At 47.0% G+C, this 22,001-nt stretch overlaps 1 long non-coding RNA gene across 2 annotated transcripts in view; it reads right to left on the minus strand.

Annotated features, from left to right (window-relative positions):
* The window catches only part of LOC134893605 (uncharacterized), a 234,930-nt gene that overhangs the window by 43,449 nt on the left and 169,480 nt on the right, over positions 1 to 22,001 (minus strand). The window contains exon 1 of one of the 2 annotated variants that reach the window (XR_010171700.1): positions 18,021 to 18,176. The exons of the other annotated variant lie outside the window; for it this stretch is intronic. This is a non-coding gene — a long non-coding RNA (uncharacterized LOC134893605). Of the gene's footprint in view, positions 1 to 18,020; positions 18,177 to 22,001 lie in introns of those variants that run through there. 2 annotated transcript variants of the gene reach the window in all.

Here is a 22,001-nt window from a genome sequence, read left to right on the forward strand (position 1 = left end):
AGAGCAGTGGCCTTCTGTACCGTACTGCTATATATTATATACTGGTGGTCAGCAAAATTATGCACTGTACTCCTACTATATACTACAATGCAGCACAGATATGGAGCGTTTTTCAGGCAGAGAACTCTGCACTGTACTCCTCCTATGTAATACTGGTGGTCCCCAGTCCCCACAATAAAGCAGTGTGAGCACAGATATATGCAGCACACTGAGCACAGATATGGAGCGTTTTTCAGGCAGAGAACGTATAATACTGGTGGTCACTGGTCAGCAAAACTCTGCACTGTACTCCTCCTATATAATACTGGTGGTCCCCAGTCCTGACAATAAAGCAGTGTGAGCACAGATATATGCAGCACACTGAGCATAGATATGGAGCGTTTTTCAGGCAGAGAACGTATAATACTGGTGGTCACTGGTCAGCAAAACTCTGCACTGTACTCCTCCTATATAATACTGGTGGTCCCCAGTCCCCACAATAAAGCAGTGTGAGCACAGATATATGCAGCACACTGAGCACAGATATGGAGCGTTTTTCAGGCAGAGAACATATAATACTGGTGGTCACTGGTCAGCAAAACTCTGCACTGTACTCCTCCTATGTAATACTGGTGGTCCCCAGTCCCCACAATAAAGCAGTGTGAGCACAGATATATGCAGCACACTGAGCACAGATATGGAGCGTTTTTCAGGCAGAGAACGTATAATACTGGTGGTCACTGGTCAGCAAAATTCTGCACTATACTCTTCCTATATAATACTGGTGGTCCCCAGTCCCCACAATAAAGCAGTGTGAGCACAGATATATGCAGCACACTGAGCACAGATATGGAGTGTTTTTCAGGCAGAGAACGTATAATACTGGTGGTCACTGGTCACTGGTCAGCAAAACTCTGCACTGTACTCTTATTATATAATACTGGTGGTCCCCAGTCCCACAATAAAGCAGTGTGAGCACAGATATATGCAGCACACTGAGCACAGATATGGAGCGTTTTTCAGGCAGAGAACGTATAATACTGGTGGACACTGGTCACTGGTCAGCAAAACTCTGCACTGTACTCCTCCTATATAATACTGTTGGTCCCCAGTCCCGACAATAAAGCAGTGTGAGCACAGATATATGCAGCACACTGAGCACAGATATGGAGCGTTTTTCAGGCAGAGAACGTATAATACTGGTGGTCACTGGTCAGCAAAACTCTGCACTGTACTCCTCCTATATAATACTGGTGGTCCCCAGTCCCCACAATAAAGCAGTGAGAGCACAGACATATGCAGCACACTGAGCACAGATATGGAGCGTTTTTCAGGCAGAGCACATATAATACTGGTGGTCACTGGTTAGCAAAACTCTGCACTGTACTCCTCCTATATAATACTGGTGGTCCCCAGTCCCCACAATAAAGCAGTGTGAGCACAGATATATGCAGCACACTGAGCACAGATATGGAGCGTTTTTCAGGCAGAGAACGTATAATACTGGTGGTCACTGGTCACTGGTCAGCAAAACTCTGCACCGGACTCCTCCTATATAATACTGGTGGTCCCCAGTCCCCACAATAAAGCAGTGTGAGCACAGATATATGCAGCACACTGAGCACAGATATGGAGCGTTTTTCAGGCAGAGAACGTATAATACTGGTGGTCACTGGTCACTGGTCAGCAAAACTCTGCACTGTACTCCTCCTATATAATACTGGTGGTCCCCAGTCCCCACAATAAAGCAGTGTGAGCACAGATATATGCAGCACACTGAGCACAGATATGGAGCGTTTTTCAGGCAGAGAACGTATAATACTGGTGGTCACTGGTCAGCAAAACTCTGCACTGTACTCCTCCTATATAATACTGGTGGTCCCCAGTCCCCACAATAAAGCAGTGTGAGCACAGATATATGCAGCACACTGAGCACAGATATGGAGCGTTTTTCAGGCAGAGAACGTATAATACTGGTGGTCACTGGTCACTGGTCAGCAAAACTCTGCACTGTACTCCTCCTATATAATACTGGTGGTCCCCGGTCCCCACAATAAAGCAGTGTGAGCACAGATATATGCAGCACACTGAGCACAGATATGGAGCGTTTTTCAGGCAGAGAACGTATAATACTGGTGGTCACTGGTCAGCAAAACTCTGCACTGTACTCCTCCTATATAATACTGCTGGTCCCCAGTCCCCACAATAAAGCAGTGAGCACAGATATTTGCAGCCACCTGAATAAAACTGAGAGGACGCCAGCCACGTCCTCTCACTATCATTTCCAATACACGAGTGAAAAATGGCGACGACGCGCGGCTCCTTATATAGAATCCGAATCTCGCGAGAATCCGACAGCGGGATGATGACGTTCGGGCGCGCTCGGGTTAACCGAACAAGGCGGGAAGATTCGAATCTGCCTCGGAACCGTGTAAAATGGGTGAAGTTCGAGGGGGTTCGGATTCCGAGGAACCGAACCCGCTCATCACTAGTGTAAAGTGCTCCAGGCCTTCCACAGTTATGCTGTCTGCTGACATACACTGTGCTGCTGCCTCACCCCTAGGGATGCTTGGGGTGTCTTACCCCGACAGTGTTTGTTTCCAGATTGTAATTCATGTGTGTACCGAGTTTGTTTTACATTGGTCCAGGCATTTGGGAGTTATGCTGCCTCCTGAAATAATCTTTGCTGCTGTCCAACCCCTAGGGGTGCTAGGTGTGTCTAACCCCCACAGAGTTTGTTCCCAGATTGTAAATCAGATGTGTCCCAAGTTTTGTGTAAAGTGTTCCAGGCCTTCCACAGTTATACTGTCTGCTGACATACTCTGTGCTGCTGTTCACCCGCTAGGGGTGCTAGGGGTGTCTTACCCCCACAGTGTTTGTTCCCAAAGTGTAAGTCATATGTGTACCAAGTTTGTTGTAAATTGCTGCAGGCATTCCAGAGTTATGCTGTCTGCTGAAATACTCAGTGCTGCTGCCTCACTTCTAGGAGTGCTAGGGGTGTTTTCCCCTCACAGTGGCCCTCATTCCGAGTTGTTTGCTCGCTAGCTGCTTTTAGCAGCATTGCAAACGCTAGGCCGCCGCCCTCTGGGAGTGTATCTTAGTTTAGCAGAATAGCGAACGAAAGATTAGCAGAACTGCTACTAAATAATTCCTTGCAGTTTCTGAGTAGCTCCAGACCTACTCCTATATTGCGATCACCTCGGTCCGTTTAGTTCCTGGTTTGACGTCACAAACACGCCCTGCGTTCGGCCAGCCACTCCTGCGTTTTTACCTGGCACGCCTGCCTTTTTTAGCACACTCCCTGAAAACGGCCAGTTTCCGCCCAGAAACACCCACTTCCTGTCAATCACACTACGATCACTCGAGTGTTGAAAAAAACGTCGCTCGAGCTTGTGTAAATCTCCAAAGTTTTGTGTTAAATTACTTAACGCATGCGCGCTGCATACCATGCGCATTTTCCACCTAATCGCTCCGTTGCCAAAAACGGCAACGAGCGAACGACTCGGAATGGCCCCTAGTGTTTGTTCCCAGACTGTGAGGCATACGTGTACGAATTTGTGAGTACATGGCTCCAGCAATTCCGGTGTTATGCTGTCTCCTGATACACTCCGTGCTGCTGTCAGTGGTGGACCTTGCCACGGGAAGCAGGACTTTTGCCCGGGGCACCGCCTTCCGGAGGGCGCCGCACCATGGCAAGGTCCGCCACTGTGCAGTGTGCCCCCCCGCTGTGCCCCCCCCCCGCTGTGAGAAGGGAAACAGACGCTACGCGTCTAGTTTCCCTTCGTGGCGCTGGTCTCCATATCCCCTCCCCCCCCCGCTGTGAAGGGGGGGGGGAATCGTCTAGTTTCCCTTCATGGAGAGGACCTTTGCTGTGCGGTGCGCGATGACGTCATCGCGCACTGCATAGCATTGTGGAACAGATGCTAGGGGTCATTATTGACCTCTAGTGCCTATGCTGTGCTATGGGAGAGATGTCATGACTGACGTCTCTCCCATAGATCCGAGGAGAAGAGCGGCACCGGCGGAGGTCTGCAGGTCTGGAATCAGGAGTGGGTATAGTAAGCATACTTTGTTTTTTTTTATTTTTTATTTCCTTTCAGCGGCGCTACAAATGGGGGCGTGACTGACCATGCCCCCGTATTAAGCCACGCCCCTATATTTTGCCCGGGTCGCCACAAGGGCAAGAACCGACCCTGGCTGCTGTCTCCCCCCTAGGGGTGATAGGGAATTCTATTTTTTTTAGTTGCCTAATACGCTTGTATGTCAAATTTCACGATCTTCGCATGTAAACTGTGGACTTGTATAGCAAGACAGAGAGACAAATTTTCACTTTTATATAGTAGATAGTATGTCACATAGTAGGGCTGCCAGTATACACTATGCAATACAGTATCCCTAATTCATATTACTATACAGTACAGTGTCCACAGTTCATATTATGCCACATTAAAGAGCCCCCAGTTCATATTATGCCACACTATGGTACCTCCACTTCATACTGTGCCACATTACAGTGCCCCAGTTCATATTACTACATGTAACATTATAATGCCCTCCAGTTAATTTTATACCACAGTAGGTAGGTCCAGGGGTGTAAATAAATATATTGTAGGATGAAAGGCAAAAGTTTGTAAGGGCCCCTATGTACCACCCAATGGTTGAAAATGTATACAACACATGTAACTCTGACAGGGAAGGTGGCCCCCCTCTCAGCTTTGGGCCCCATAGCAGCTGCACTGCCTGCACCTATGGTAGCTACGCCCTTACTAGATAGTACACTATATAGTCAAGATTGACTAGCCTGCACAGTCTATCTAGCCTTGCGATACTGACCCTGCAGGAGTGCGCATTGGGATCGTATCGCGCTCGCAAGGTGGCTAACACCTTGCGATTTGCACTAACCTTCCTTTCGATTTTGACTATATAGTGAAAATCTAAAGCAAAGAACTCTCCGTGTGTACACACCTTTAGATTTGGGTGGGTTATATTGTTCCTGTGCAGGGTAAATAGTGGCTGCTTTATTTTTATACTGCAATTTAGATTTCAGTTTGAACACACCCCACCCAAATCTAACTCTCACTGCACATGTTATATCTGCCCCACCTGCAGTGCACATGGGCCCTCATTCCGAGTTGTTCGCTCGTTCTTTTCCTTCGCATCGGTGTGATTTTCCGCTAACTACGCATGCGCAATGTTCGCACTGCGGCTGCGCCAAGTAAATTTGCTAAGAAGTTTGGTATTTTACTCACGGCATTACGAGGTTTTTTCTTCGTTCTGCTGATCGGAGTGTGATTGACAGGAAGTGGGTGTTTCTGGGCGGAAACTGGCCGTTTTATGGGAGTGTGTGAAAAAATGCTGCCGTTTCTGGGAAAAACGCGGGAGTGGCTGGAGAAACGGGGGAGTGTCTGGGCGAACACTGGGTGTGTTTGTGGCGTCAAACCAGGAACGACAAGCACTGTACTGATCGCACTGGAAGAGTAAGTCTCGAGCTACTCAGAAACTGCAAAGAAAAATCTTTTCGCAATATTGCGAATACTTCGTTTGCAATTCTGCTAAGCTAAGATTCACTCCCAGAGGGCGGCGGCTTAGCGTGTGCACTGCTGCGAAAAGCGGCTAGCGAGCGAACAACTCGGAATGAGGGCCATGGTTTTGCCCATTAGGGGAAAATGTTGTTTTGCACTCAACCTTGAATTAGGCCCTATATGCCTACTGCACCCAGATGGTTTCCAAAAGCAAATAAATAGTGAAATGGACGCAAATATGAAAACATTCCATTTTCTACAAATCCTTTCCATGTTACTTATATACAGTTAGCACAATCCCAAATCTACTCCCAAGAGGTAGATGTACAATTTAGCAGTGTCTCAAAACAAATGATGATTAGTAGCTTTGAATAGTGGATTTCAAATGGCAATAGTAATAAATACTAAACAAGGCTGATTTAGCATTATTATTGCTTTTGAAATATATTAGTCAAAGGGGAGAATTCAATTGTTTTGTGCGCCTCCTGCTGGGAGTCTTAAGCCATAAGCATCTATTGGGGCTATTCAATTGTCGCTCCGATAGACGCCTATTGGCTGCGGCAGTGTTAAAATAGCCGAACTTTGGATGCCCATTAAGGCTCTTTAGATGGGTTAAGCCACTTTGTGCAGCTAAACCCAGACCTAACAGGCAGCTTAACTGGCAATGGGCGTCTGATCGGAGCAACAATTGAATAGCTCCGATAGACGCCCATTGCTAAAGACGTCCATCAGGGAGCGCACGGAACAATTGAAATCACCCCCAAAGTTCAGACCATCAGGGGTTTTGAACAATGACTCAGAAAATGTGCCCCCAAATTTGTTATCTTGGTTTCATAGCTGATCACGTGTCACACGTGGACCAATGTAAGAATAGCATTACTGTTGAACACATGTGCTTCCAGAAATTCTGCCCTGTCAAAGGATTCCTGACACCTAAGGGAATCCCAGTGATGTAATAATCACATTCCAAATTGCCACCGCGCCCCAGAATGTCAGGTGGTATACCCATGTCTCATGGAGCCATAATATCAATATGATAAACAGGTCTATGGCTCTATGCATGTTGTGGTTTAGTTACCAAGACCTCTATCAATATATAATAGATTAGTAACACATTTATATTAGAGATGAGCGCCTGAAATTTTTCGGGTTTTGTGTTTTGGTTTTGGGTTCGGTTCCGCGGCCGTGTTTTGGGTTCGAACGCGTTTTGGCAAAACCTCACCGAATTATTTTTGTCGGATTCGGGTGTGTTTTGGATTCGGGTGTTTTTTTCCAAAAACACTAAAAAACAGCTTAAATCATAGAATTTGGGGGTCATTTTGATCCCAAAGTATTATTAACCTCAAAAACCATAATTTACACTCATTTTCAGTCTATTCTGAATACCTCACACCTCACAATATTATTTTTAGTCCTAAAATTTGCACCGAGGTCGCTGTGTGAGTAAGATAAGCGACCCTAGTGGCCGACACAAACACCGGGCCCATCTAGGAGTGGCACTGCAGTGTCACGCAGGATGTCCCTTCCAAAAAACCCTCCCCAAACAGCACATGACGCAAAGAAAAAAAGAGGCGCAATGAGGTAGCTGTGTGAGTAAGATTAGCGACCCTAGTGGCCGACACAAACACCGGGCCCATCTAGGAGTGGCACTGCAGTGTCACGCAGGATGGCCCTTCCAAAAAACCCTCCCCAAACAGCACATGACGCAAAGAAAAAAAGAGGCGCAATGAGGTAGCTGTGTGAGTAAGATTAGCGACCCTAGTGGCCGACACAAACACCGGGCCCATCTAGGAGTGGCACTGCAGTGTCACGCAGGATGGCCCTTCCAAAAAACCCTCCCCAAACAGCACATGACGCAAAGAAAAAAAGAGGCGCAATGAGGTAGCTGACTGTGTGAGTAAGATTAGCGACCCTAGTGGCCGACACAAACACCGGGCCCATCTAGGAGTGGCACTGCAGTGTCACGCAGGATGTCCCTTCCAAAAAACCCTCCCCAAACAGCACATGACGCAAAGAAAAAAAGAGGCGCAATGAGGTAGCTGTGTGAGTAAGATTAGCGACCCTAGTGGCCGACACAAACACCGGGCCCATCTAGGAGTGGCACTGCAGTGTCACGCAGGATGTCCCTTCCAAAAAACCCTCCCCAATCAGCACATGATGCAAAGAAAAAGAAAAGAAAAAAGAGGTGCAAGATGGAATTATCCTTGGGCCCTCCCACCCACCCTTATGTTGTATAAACAAAACAGGACATGCACACTTTAACCAACCCATCATTTCAGTGACAGGGTCTGCCACACGACTGTGACTGATATGACGGGTTGGTTTGGACCCCCCCCAAAAAAGAAGCAATTAATCTCTCCTTGCACAAACTGGCTCTACAGAGGCAAGATGTCCACCTCATCTTCACCCTCCGATATATCACCGTGTACATCCCCCTCCTCACAGATTATCAATTCGTCCCCACTGGAATCCACCATCTCAGCTCCCTGTGTACTTTGTGGAGGCAATTGCTGCTGGTCAATGTCTCCGCGGAGGAATTGATTATAATTCATTTTAATGAACATCATCTTCTCCACATTTTCTGGATGTAACCTCGTACGCCGATTGCTGACAAGGTGAGCGGCGGCACTAAACACTCTTTCGGAGTACACACTTGTGGGAGGGCAACTTAGGTAGAATAAAGCCAGTTTGTGCAAGGGCCTCCAAATTGCCTCTTTTTCCTGCCAGTATAAGTACGGACTGTGTGACGTGCCTACTTGGATGCGGTCACTCATATAATCCTCCACCATTCTATCAATGTTGAGAGAATCATATGCAGTGACAGTAGACGACATGTCCGTAATCGTTGGCAGGTCCTTCAGTCCGGACCAGATGTCAGCATCAGCAGTCGCTCCAGACTGCCCTGCATCACCGCCAGCGGGTGGGCTCGGAATTCTGAGCCTTTTCCTCGCACCCCCAGTTGCGGGAGAATGTGAAGGAGGAGATGTTGACAGGTCGCGTTCCGCTTGACTTGACAATTTTGTCACCAGCAGGTCTTTCAACCCCAGCAGACCTGTGTCTGCCGGAAAGAGAGATCCAAGGTAGGCTTTAAATCTAGGATCGAGCACGGTGGCCAAAATGTAGTGCTCTGATTTCAACAGATTGACCACCCGTGAATCCTTGTTAAGCGAATTAAGGGCTGCATCCACAAGTCCCACATGCCTAGCGGAATCGCTCCGTGTTAGCTCCTTCTTCAATGCCTCCAGCTTCTTCTGCAAAAGCCTGATGAGGGGAATGACCTGACTCAGGCTGGCAGTGTCTGAACTGACTTCACGTGTGGCAAGTTCAAAGGGCATCAGAACCTTGCACAACGTTGAAATCATTCTCCACTGCACTTGAGACAGGTGCATTCCATCTCCTATATCGTGCTCAATTGTATAGGCTTGAATGGCCTTTTGCTGCTCCTCCAACCTCTGAAGCATATAGAGGGTTGAATTCCACCTCGTTACCACTTCTTGCTTCAGATGATGGCAGGGCAGGTTCAGTAGTTTTTGGTGGTGCTCCAGTCTTCTGTACGTGGTGCCTGTACGCCGAAAGTGTCCCGCAATTTTTCTGGCCACCGACAGCATCTCTTGCACGCCCCTGTCGTTTTTTAAAAAATTCTGCACCACCAAATTCAAGGTATGTGCAAAACATGGGACGTGCTGGAATTTGCCCATATTTAATGCACACACAATATTGCTGGCGTTGTCCGATGCCACAAATCCACAGGAGAGTCCAATTGGGGTAAGCCATTCCGCGATGATCTTCCTCAGTTGCCGTAAGAGGTTTTCAGCTGTGTGCGTATTCTGGAAAGCGGTGATACAAAGCGTAGCCTGCCTAGGAAAGAGTTGGCGTTTGCGAGATGCTGCTACTGGTGCCGCCGCTGCTGTTCTTGCGGCGGGAGTCCATACATCTACCCAGTGGGCTGTCACAGTCATATAGTCCTGACCCTGCCCTGCTCCACTTGTCCACATGTCCGTGGTTAAGTGGACATTGGGTACAACTGCATTTTTTAGGAGACTGGTGAGTCTTTTTCTGACGTCCGTGTACATTCTCGGTATCGCCTGCCTAGAGAAGTGGAACCTAGATGGTATTTGGTAACGGGGGCACACTGCCTCAATAAATTGTCTAGTTCCCTGTGAACTAACGGCGGATACCGGACGCACGTCTAACACCAACATAGTTGTCAAGGACTCAGTTATCCGCTTTGCAGTAGGATGACTGCTGTGATATTTCATCTTCCTCGCAAAGGACTGTTGAACAGTCAATTGCTTACTGGAAGTAGTACAAGTGGGCTTACGACTTCCCCTCTGGGATGACCATCGACTCCCAGCGGCAACAACAGCAGCGCCAGCAGCAGTAGGCGTTACACGCAAGGATGCATCGGAGGAATCCCAGGCAGGAGAGGACTCGTCAGACTTGCCAGTGACATGGCCTGCAGGACTATTGGCATTCCTGGGGAAGGAGGAAATTGACACTGAGGGAGTTGGTGGGGTGGTTTGCGTGAGCTTGGTTACAAGAGGAAGGGATTTACTGGTCAGTGGACTGCTTCCGCTGTCACCCAAAGTTTTTGAACTTGTCACTGACTTATTATGAATGCGCTGCAGGTGACGTATAAGGGAGGATGTTCCGAGGTGGTTAACGTCCTTACCCCTACTTATTACAGCTTGACAAAGGGAACACACGGCTTGACACCTGTTGTCCGCATTTCTGGTGAAATACCTCCACACCGAAGAGCTGATTTTTTTGGTATTTTCACCTGGCATGTCAACGGCCATATTCCTCCCACGGACAACAGGTGTCTCCCCGGGTGCCTGACTTAAACAAACCACCTCACCATCAGAATCCTCCTGGTCAATTTCCTCCCCAGCGCCAGCAACACCCATATCCTCCTCATCCTGGTGTACTTCAACACTGACATCTTCAATCTGACTATCAGGAACTGGACTGCGGGTGCTCCTTCCAGCACTTGCAGGGGGCATGCAAATAGTGGAAGGCGCATGCTCTTCACGTCCAGTGTTGGGAAGGTCAGGCATCGCAAACGACACAATTGGACTCTCCTTGTGGATTTGGGATTTCAAAGAACGCACAGTTCTTTGCGGTGCTTTTGCCAGCTTGAGTCTTTTCAGTTTTCTAGCGAGAGGCTGAGTGCTTCCATCCTCATGTGAAGCTGAACCACTAGCCATGAACATAGGCCAGGGCCTCAGCCGTTCCTTGCCACTCCGTGTGGTAAATGGCATATTGGCAAGTTTACGCTTCTCCTCCGACAATTTTATTTTAGGTTTTGGAGTCCTTTTTTTTCTGATATTTGGTGTTTTGGATTTGACATGCTCTGTACTATGACATTGGGCATCGGCCTTGGCAGACGACGTTGCTGGCATTTCATCGTCTCGGCCATGACTAGTGGCAGCAGCTTCAGCACGAGGTGGAAGTGGATCTTGATCTTTCCCTAATTTTGGAACCTCAACTTTTTTGTTCTCCATATTTTATAGGCAGAACTAAAAGGCACCTCAGGTAAACAATGGAGATGGATGGATTGGATACTAGTATACAATTATGGACGGACTGCCACGGTTAGGTGGTATAAAAAAACCACGGTTAGGTGGTATATATTATAATAATAATACAATTATGGATGGACGGACTGCCTGCCGACTGCCGACACAGAGGTAGCCACAGCCGTGAACTACCGCACTGTACACTGGTTGATAAAGAGATAGTAGTATACTCGTAACAACTAGTATGACACTATGACGACGGTATAAAGAATGAAAAAAAAACCACGGTTAGGTGGTATATATTATAATAATAATACAATTATGGATGGACGGACTGCCTGCCGACTGCCGACACAGAGGTAGCCACAGCCGTGAACTACCGCACTGTACACTGGTTGATAAAGAGATAGTAGTATACTCGTAACAACTAGTATGACACTATGACGACGGTATAAAGAATGAAAAAAAAACCACGGTTAGGTGGTATATATTATAATAATAATACAATTATGGATGGACGGACTGCCTGCCGACTGCCGACACAGAGGTAGCCACAGCCGTGAACTACCGCACTGTACACTGGTTGATAAAGAGATAGTAGTATACTCGTAACAACTAGTATGACACTATGACGACGGTATAAAGAATGAAAAAAAAACCACGGTTAGGTGGTATATATTATAATAATAATACAATTATGGATGGACGGACTGCCTGCCGACTGCCGACACAGAGGTAGCCACAGCCGTGAACTACCGCACTGTACACTGGTTGATAAAGAGATAGTAGTATACTCGTAACAACTAGTATGACACTATGACGACGGTATAAAGAATGAAAAAAAAACCACGGTTAGGTGGTATATATTATAATAATAATACAATTATGGATGGACGGACTGCCTGCCGACTGCCGACACAGAGGTAGCCACAGCCGTGAACTACCGCACTGTACACTGGTTGATAAAGAGATAGTAGTATACTCGTAACAATTAGGATGACACTATGACGGTATAAAGAATGAAAAAAAAACCACGGTTAGGTGGTAGGTATATAATAATAAATAATACAATTCTGGTCGGACGGACTGCCTGCCGTGTGCCGACACAGAGGTAGCCACAGCCGTGAACTACCGCACTGTACACTGGTTGATAAAGAGATAGTAGTATACTCGTAACAATTAGGATGACACTATGACGGTATAAAGAATGAAAAAAAAACCACGGTTAGGTGGTAGGTATATAATAATAAATAATACAATTCTGGTCGGACGGACTGCCTGCCGTGTGCCGACACAGAGGTAGCCACAGCCGTGAACTACCGCACTGTACACTGGTTGATAAAGAGATAGTAGTATACTCGTAACAATTAGGATGACACTATGACGGTATAAAGAATGAAAAAAAAACCACGGTTAGGTGGTAGGTATATAATAATAAAGAATACAATTCTGGTCGGACGGACTGCCTGCCGTGTGCCGACACAGAGGTAGCCACAGCCGTGAACTACCGCACTGTACACTGGTTGATAAAGAGATAGTAGTATACTCGTAACAATTAGGATGACACTATGACGGTATAAAGAATGAAAAAAAAACCACGGTTAGGTGGTAGGTATATAATAATAAATAATACAATTCTGGTCGGACGGACTGCCTGCCGTGTGCCGACACAGAGGTAGCCACAGCCGTGAACTACCGCACTGTACTGTGTCTGCTGCTAATATAGACTGGTTGATATTTAAAGAGATATTAGTAGTATACAACAATACTATACTGGTGGTCAGGCACTGGTCACCACTCCTGCAGCAAAAGTGTGCACTGTTAATTAATATAATTGTACTCCTGGCTCCTGCTAACAACCTGCAGTGCTCCCCAGTCTCCCCCACAATTAATTATAAGCTTTTAATTTATACATTGATGACTGTGCAGCACACTGGGCTGAGCTGAGTGCACACAGACTGAGTCACACTGTGTGACTGACTGTGCTGTGTATCGTTTTTTTTTTCAGGCAGAGAACGGATATAGCAGAGAGAAGTGAACGGATATATTATATTAAATAAAAGTTAACTAGCAACTGCACTGGTCACTGACTGTGGTAAACTAACTCTGTCTGCGACTCTGCACAATCTCTCTCTATCTAATCTATCTATCTCTATTCTAATGGAGAGGACGCCAGACACGTCCTCTCCCTATCAATCTCAATGCACGAGTGAAAATGGCGGCGACGCGCGGCTCCTTATATAGAATCCGAGTCTCGCGATAGAATCCGAGCCTCGCGAGAATCCGACAGCGTCATGATGACGTTCGGGCGCGCTCGGGTTAACCGAGCAAGGCGGGAAGATCCGAGTCGCTCGGACCCGTGGAAAAAAAAGTGAAGTTCGTGCGGGTTCGGATTCAAAGAAACCGAACCCGCTCATCTCTAATTTATATCAGATCACAAGAGTACTTGAAAGCAAGTCAGTAATCATCACATAACCTTCATATGGTGACATCTCCCCTGGGTGAGAATAAACATATATTGTATATCACTAGGTTTTAAACTCCAATATTTATTATTATTATTATTATTATTATTATTATTTTTTTTTAGAGTATATTCATTTGATTTCATCCTTATCTACCCCACACTATTAAGCAAGGTACACACTAGGCGTCAGGGAATTACCGACTCAGGGGGTAATTCTGAGTTGATCGCAGCAGGAACTTTGTTAGCAGTTGGGCAAAACCATGTGCACTGCAGGGGAGGCAAATATAACATGTGCAGAGAGAGATAGAATTGGGTGTGGTGTGTTCAATCTGAAATCTAAATTGCAGTGTGAATATAAAGCAGCCAATATTTATCCTGCACAAAAACAAAATAACCCACCCAAATGTAATTGCCGGGGGGGGGGGGGGGGAAGTGGAAACTTTCGCACTGGACGCCACAAGGTGTAGAACCGGCCCTGATGCAGCTGTTATATTCTTGGGGTGAAAAAATGAATCACAGATACATACATTTGAATGGGAACATCAGTGCCCACTTACAGTACATGGAACCTCTTGTAAAGCACAATACACAAACAAATTCTGCAAAATATAAGTGTCTTTTCTTCAACAAGTACACTTACTAACTTTGGGGCTCATTTACATTTGGATATAAGTCATTTTTATGACACGCCTCTCTGATGTAGCAGTACACGTGCGCACTGATAGGTGTTACTCTCACCAGGCTGCCATCAGAAATTGCGGGGCACGGGACTGATAAAATTGGCAGGGCCCCCCCTGTCGAATAGCACCAGTTAAGAAGTGTGTGTGTGTGTGTGTGTGTGTATTATATACACACACATGCATGCATACATACATGTACTGCTGTCTGGAGGGCCCGGGATGCATTGCTGATGCCCCTGCCTGCCCGCCTCTATCCCCGCTGTTCTGCTGCTCTCCTCCGTCCGCCTACAGCTGTATTGAAAACGTCCCTCCCAAAATGGCCACCACCATAGAGAAGACAGTTTTTCAAGATACTAGAGGGCTTCTCTAGTATCTTGAAATAACTGTCTCCTCTGTGGAGGCGGCCATTTTGGGAGGGAAGTTTCAATACAAAGCTGCTGGAGGGTCGGAGGACAGTGGCAGAACAGCGGGGACAGCGACGGGCGGGCAGGTGGCTGCATGAGCATCCTGGGCCCTCCTCTCTGTCAGACAGGCTGGGCACGGGACAGCTGTGCCCCCCAGCAACCCCCTGATGGCGGCCCTGACTCTCACATATCCCTGAAATGCTTTTTCAAAAGTAGGCAAGTATGGCTATAACTGAATACTGGGTGTAAGTCCTTATGTAAAAGAGCCCAATATTTAAAGGATTCATTGATTTGTTAGCATTAGCAGTATAAGGAAGAAGAGTGCCTGGGATATGGGATGTATTATTAGCGGACCGCGGTTCAGTCCCTGGACATTGGAACACTGGTACAAGTACTGTATGCTTGAAGTGTGTTGCATGGAAAAAGCGTCCCTGTTGGATAGTGAGACACAACATGCAAAACAATCTGATCTTGGTTCCACTGCACGTGTGAGAAACTGTGATCTGACATGCGGTGAAACCACTGCACCTGGTGTGTACTACAACCAATGTAATACAACCAATGTAATTAATAAATGTGCTGGTGGAGTATGGAGAAGCTGTATGTGTAACCATGATAATTATGCTGGCCCTCCTCCCCTGCAATACGGAACCCGCTGCCGCCCACCAGACTCCTTCTGCTGAAGCCGCCACCCGCCCGCCCGTGTCCGTGAAGCCGCCACCGCCCGCCCGCAACAGCACGTAAGTGACTACACTACACTATATCACACTACACTTCACTACACTATACTACACTTCACTACAGTACACTACACTACACTACACCACAGTACACTTCACTACACTACACTACACTACACCCTGAGGGTAGGAGTGTGGGGGGGGGGGTGTAAGAGGGACTGGCTGCCGTACTGTGTTAAAGGGGGAAAGGGGGACTCTGCCTGCCATAATGTGTAAAAGATGGACGCTGTCTGCTGTAATGTGTAAAAAAGGAGACGCTGTCTGCTGTAATGTGTAAAAAAGGAGACGCTGTCTGCCGTAACGTGTAAAATGGGACGCTGTCTGCCGTAATGTGTAAAAAGGGGACGCTGTCTGCCGTAATGTGTAAAAAAGGGGTTTCTGTCTGCCGTAATGTGTAAAAAAGGGGACGCCGTCTGCCGTAATGTGTAAAAAAGGGGACGCTGTCTGCCGTAATGTGTATAAAAGGGGGACACTGTCTGCCGTAAGGTGTAAAAGGGGCTCTACCTGGTGTAGTGGCGCTACTGTGCGGCGTAATTTGAATAATGGAGACTACTGTGCACCATTATATGAATTGGTATTATTTTGTGGCCACACCCCTTTCCTGTGAAGCGACGTCCCTATATTTTTTGCACGCACCCGCGGCGCGCACTGACGCCGGTTTGCATTAAGGGGGGAGGCGCCGATGCCGTTTCCTGCACACAGCGCTAAAATGTCTAGTTACGGCACTGTCTCCCTGGATATCGGATCGCTTCGCCAGAAGGGTAAGTATATGTAAATTGAAACTTATCAAAACTATATATTGCATGAAACTGATGTGATACATCAAACTGATGTGATACGTAAACAAATAGTGATACGTAACAATTCTGTTATAACTTTCTTTATGAATAGACCCCTACACTAAGGGGGACATTTACTAAACAGTGATAAGAGCAGAGAAGTGAGCCAGTGGAGAAGTTGCCCATGGCAAGTGGCAACCAATCAGCACTGAAGTAACATCTATAATTTGCATACTATAAAATGTTACAGAGCTGCTAATTGGTTGATGGGGCAAGTTCTCCACTGGCTCACTTCTCCGCACTTATCTCCCCTATTGAAGAGAAGCAATAGGACATGAGGACATGCACTGAGACTGGAGGCGGGTAGGTTCAGAGGAAATCTGAGGAAAAATTACTTCAAAGAAAGGGCAGTGGACAAGTGGAATAGCCTCCCATCAGAGGTGGTAGAGTCTAAAACAGTAGAGCAATTTAAACATGCATGGGATAGACATAAGGATATCCTCACAAAGAAATAAGGGTCAAACAAGGTTAGAGATAAAAAAAAATAATGTAAAAAAAAAAAAAGGGCAGACTAGACGGGCCAAGTGGTTCTAATCTGCCGTCAAATTCTATGTTTCTATGTTTATCACTGCTTAGTAAATGTCCCCCTTGATCTTATCACAGCACCAGAGGTTCACAATGTTTGGTGGTCCTTTGGATTAGACCTGTATCAGGGTAGAAAAGAGGAACAGTTGTGTTGTAGGAAGGAAAGGAGCTCAGATATAAACAGCTCAGCTGAATGGAGGCTAAAGTGTGGTCGGAGATCCCAAACAAAATAGGTCAATGCATGGGTAGCAGGATGCCTAATTACAGCAAGGGAAAGGATTAGCAAATTGATCGCAGCAGGATTTTTGTTAGCAATAGCAATTGGGCAAAACCATGTGCACTTCAGGGGAGGCAGATATAACATGTGCAGAGAGAGTTAGATTTTGGTGGTGTGTGTTCAATCTGCAATCTAGTTTGCAGTGTAAAAATAAAGCAGCCAGTATTTATCCTGCACAGAAATACAATAACCCACCCAAATCTAACTCTTTCTGCACATGTTATATCTGCCTCCCCTGCAGTGCACATGGTTTTGCCCAATTGCTATCAAAAATCCTGCTGCGATCAACTTGGAATTACCCCCTAGGAGCAGAAGTGTTGCAATTGAAAAACAAGTGCTGCTTATTACAGGCATAATATTAAGTATTCAATTGTTGGAATAGCATTAAATCCATTACATCTTTGTCGGAGTTTGGTACTGCCAGAGGCGGATTGGCCATAGGGTCTACAGGGAAGATCCCCGGTGGGCCGACGCACCCGTGGGGCCTGTTTTGTTTGAGGACATGTGGTCCTTTTTATAGACATAATGAATAAGATGCTAAATAATTTGCATATATGAAAATGACGTTGCCACTTAGCCTGTGATTGCAGATGATCTAGTGTGTGCTCTGTGTGCCTGCTTGGCTGACATATAAGATTGAGTGAATAGTGATTGGGATACGGTTGGTGTAATAAGCAAGAAGATATATCTTTCTAAAGAATTATATAGTTTCCTATATTCTGAAGGTGTATCATACAATGTGCTCATAATATTTAATTTTATTTCTTTTTAACTTCCCCCTTGATGCTGGACATGCCCACTATCTGGAAAGTCTTGGGGGGAGGGTGCTGCTGCCATGGCCCATGGCTAGACCTTACACCTCTGGTGCTGCCCATGTGGGGCCACTAGTACAAATTTTTCCAGGGCCACTTTTTGTTCCCAATCCGCCCCTGGGTACTGCAATACCCTGTGTAACAAGAAGAACTGATATGCAACGAGTACATGGTACATGACATGTATATGCTTTGAGAGTATCATTGGTTTTAGGCATATTTGACACAAAAATTAGGTTTTAATTAATAAAGATACCTGGGCTCTGCATACTGGTCAAAATGCATGTTTCTGCAGCAGGGTACACTGGTATTCTACAGGGAATAACATCGGTGTGTAAAGTTGGATCTTGATCCGAGGCACCAACAGGCTAAAGCTTTGACTGTTCCCAGGATGCATTGCACTGCCTCCTCTATAGCCCCGCCTCCAGGCACTGGAGCATAGTTTGTAAGTTGGTACCTGCAGAGCAGGTCACTAACAGGGGGGGCTGCGCTAGGCAGCCCTGAAAAGAACTTTTTAAGAAGACTTCAAGGGCTGCAGCACTTTCTATGTCATTCTGACATGCTGTGCTGCGGCTCCATCACCTCCCCCAGCAGCGCTGCATACTCCCGCGGCCTGGTTCCCAGGTACTTGTAGCAGAGGCGCACCGGACTTCAGGTACACACTGCTGAAGCTCTCCTGGATCGCGTGGCTGCACATCAGGGAGGAGGTAAGAGGGTCCCCCAGATGGGACCCGCTGGCAAATTGCTTTCTGGTCACGGTCCCAGGAGACGGACCGCACTGCTGGCGTGGACACTGTACTGCACAGGGACCCCACTATATCCACCAGAGAAGGGAGCACGGGATGCGGTCAAGATCCCGCCGGACGGAATCCCGGCGGTCGAAATACCGACGCCGGAATCCCGACCGGCACAATCCCGACATATTCTCCCTCCGTGGGTGTCCACGACACCCACAGAAGGAGAATATATTAGTGTGCCCGCAGCGTGGCGAGCCCGCAAGGGGCTGCGTTCCGCTCGCCACTCCTGTCGGGATTGTGTGGTCGGGATTCCGGCGTCGGTATTTCGACCGCCGGGATCTCGTCCAGCGGGATTTAGTACTGATCCCGGGAGCACAGGTCGGATTTACTAAAATCCGTTTCATATAGGCTCCATACTACCCGGTGGTGGTGAGGCCCAGCATAGGCAATAAGGCGCTGACCTGTAGCTCCGGGCGCCATCTACTGCTTGTGTTCCCGCCCTGGAGTTGCATTTCTCTCTCCCTCACTCCCTGACAGAGATTTTGGCACCATCTTCACTACTAGCTGGGGTGATTTCCGGGTCTGCAGGGCCCTGTCTCATCGGCGCTGTGTTTTTACAGGCACTTGGGAAATATTGTACATGTCATTTTAGATAATGTTAGTTAAGAACAAGTTTACTGTTATCTGAATATTTAGTACAAGTATTCTGTGCTATACATCCAGTATCTACTGTGCATTGTTATATCTATATTCATACATATTTATATGTAAATTTACTAGTCCAGTGCAGTTTTATTGTTTATATGTAATAACTTCTGCATTGTACCTGTGACTGAGTGTGCCTGTAGCTCTTGTGTGGGATTCCATTCTCCTATATCACATGTTGCTATGCTATCACTATATTCTGTACTCTGGTGGTCATTCCGAGTTGTTCGGTCGTCAGTGCCGTAACTAGACATTTTAGCGCTGTGTGCAAGAAACAGCACCGGCGCCCCCCATAGGGGCGTGGCTTCATGGGAAGGGGCGTGGCTACAAAATTATGCCAATTCATACTATGCTGCACAGTAGTCTCCATTATTCAAATTACACCGAACAGTAGCACCACTTACACACATTACGTAGAGCCCCATTTTACATATTACGACAGGCAGAGCTCCATTAGACACAGTACAGCAGGTAGAGTCACCTTTTACACAGAGAGAAAGATATTGATTTTATACTGACATCCCTCCTGCCTAAATGCTGCAGACACAGGGGAAGACCAGCGGCGAAGCCTAGTGAGGGACGGGAAGCTGCAGGCTGGGGGTGCTGCTGCAGTGGTCAGTGTAAGCTCAGCTGGACTGAATGCCTCCTCCGTCCTCCCCTGACTGCCCGTCCGAACGCTGCAGCAACTCGTGGCACGGGGCGCTGTGGGAGACAGTTGGGAAAGACGTCATCAAGTCTCTCCCTAGACACTGCAGGTAGGAGGGAGACAAAGCATCTGATTGGGCCTGGGGAGAAGGTGCTGCGTTGGTGCAGGTTGTGGGTGCGCTCAGCAGCAGAGGAGATGAGCGCACACCACACACAGCAGGGGCAAACGCAGAATTTGTAAAGGGGGGTTTCCAGATTATATATTTATGAATCCATATCAGTAACGGCACTCGGAGTTGACATGAGGCAAAGAAGATTTGTATTAGACAAGAGTTTTCAGGGCATGCGAACTGTCATCAAAACAACATAAATAATAATTGTGTGATCTTGATTACATGGCGCATGCCCTGAAAACGCTTGTCTAATACAAATCTTCTTTGCCTCATGCCAACTCCGAGTGCCGTTGCTGATACTGATATGGATTCATGCTGATTATGCTATCTGTGCGCCGGAGTGCCTTTAATAAAGCAGTATCTATCCTCTTTATATATATATATATATATATATACACACACACACACACACACACACACAAACATACTGTCATATATCTATGTGTATATGTCTATCTTACACTGTGTGCCTCCCTATAGTATATAATATATATATATATATATATATATATAGGGAGGCACACAGTATAAGATAGATATATACATTATACACATAGATATATGACAGTATTTTGTATATATATACACGATATATAGAACAGGAGGGGGCAGGTAACCTGAAGTCAGCGCCGCAAGGGTCTGTCCATCTGTGCTGCCTTCATTGAGCCGGAGCCTGCCCCTTGAAGTCCTGTTAAGCTGGGAACACTGGAAAAGGAGGCAGCGGTGCTGGAACTGGGAGCACAGCTTAGTGTAGGTCAGCCCCGGTGAGAAGAGTGTAAAGGCCGCCCAGCGCCCAATAGAGAAAAATCCTTTGTGCATTGCTGTTTAGTGCCTGCCGCCGCTGCCGGTTCTACCGCTTCCCCTGACGCCGAGTGCCCGAAGCTCCTCTCAGCCGTAGCACAGGAGAACTTTGTTGAGCAGCGCTCTCCATCTATAGGAGCTGCTGGCAGCGCCGATCATCGCTGCGGGAATCACTAAAGGAGACAGAGGCAGAGCAGAGGCGGATTTAGACTTCATAGGGCCCTAAGCAAGACACCAAGGGGAGCCCCCCTTTCTCAAACAATCCTCATTGTGTGCTTGCAGTGTGGCATGCCCCCTCCACAGCAGCGCGTTCCCCACTACACAACATCAATGCACTACACCCCCCATAGGCTACAATACTTTGCTGCACTACACCACCGCAGTACATAGCTACATTACATCACTACAGTACGCCTTTCTATACACTGCACTAGACCACTATACTACACCCTCCACAATATGCTCCACTAAATCAGTACACGCCCCTAATACACTGCACTACATCACTATATTACATCACTACGCCCTCCTACATGCCGCACTGCATCGCTACACCACATCACTACACTATGCTGCACTACATCCCCCTACTATATATGCTGCACTAAGTCGTTACACCCCCCCCCATACTCTGCTTACATCCCCCTCCCCCAATATGCTGCACTACATCCCCCCTATATGCTGCACCAAGTCGTTACACCCCCTTATATACACTACACTACATTCCTCCTATATGCTGTACTTTCATTACACACACACTGCATTAATCATTACACCCCCCCATTTGCCACATTAATCATTACCCCCCCATATGCTGCATTAATAATTACCCCCCCATATGCTGCATTAATAATTACCCCCATATGCTGCATTAATAATTACCCCCCCATATGCTGCATTAATAATTACCCCCATATGCTGCATTAATAATTACCCCCCCATATGCTGCATTAATAATTACCCCCATATGCTGCATTAATAATTACCCCCCCCACATGTTGCATTAATAATTACCCCCCCCCCATATGCTGCATTAATCATTACACACACACACCCATTGCCCATTCAACATACAGTAAATGTGCTACAGGCGCACTGCGGCCACCCAGATCTCCGGAGTCTTACCCGGGCCGAGTGAGTCCTGGGAGGTAGGACTGGGAGCCTGAAGATAGCTGG

This window comes from Pseudophryne corroboree, chromosome 1 (assembly GCF_028390025.1).
Source record: "Pseudophryne corroboree isolate aPseCor3 chromosome 1, aPseCor3.hap2, whole genome shotgun sequence".
Lineage (NCBI taxonomy): Eukaryota > Metazoa > Chordata > Amphibia > Anura > Myobatrachidae > Pseudophryne > Pseudophryne corroboree.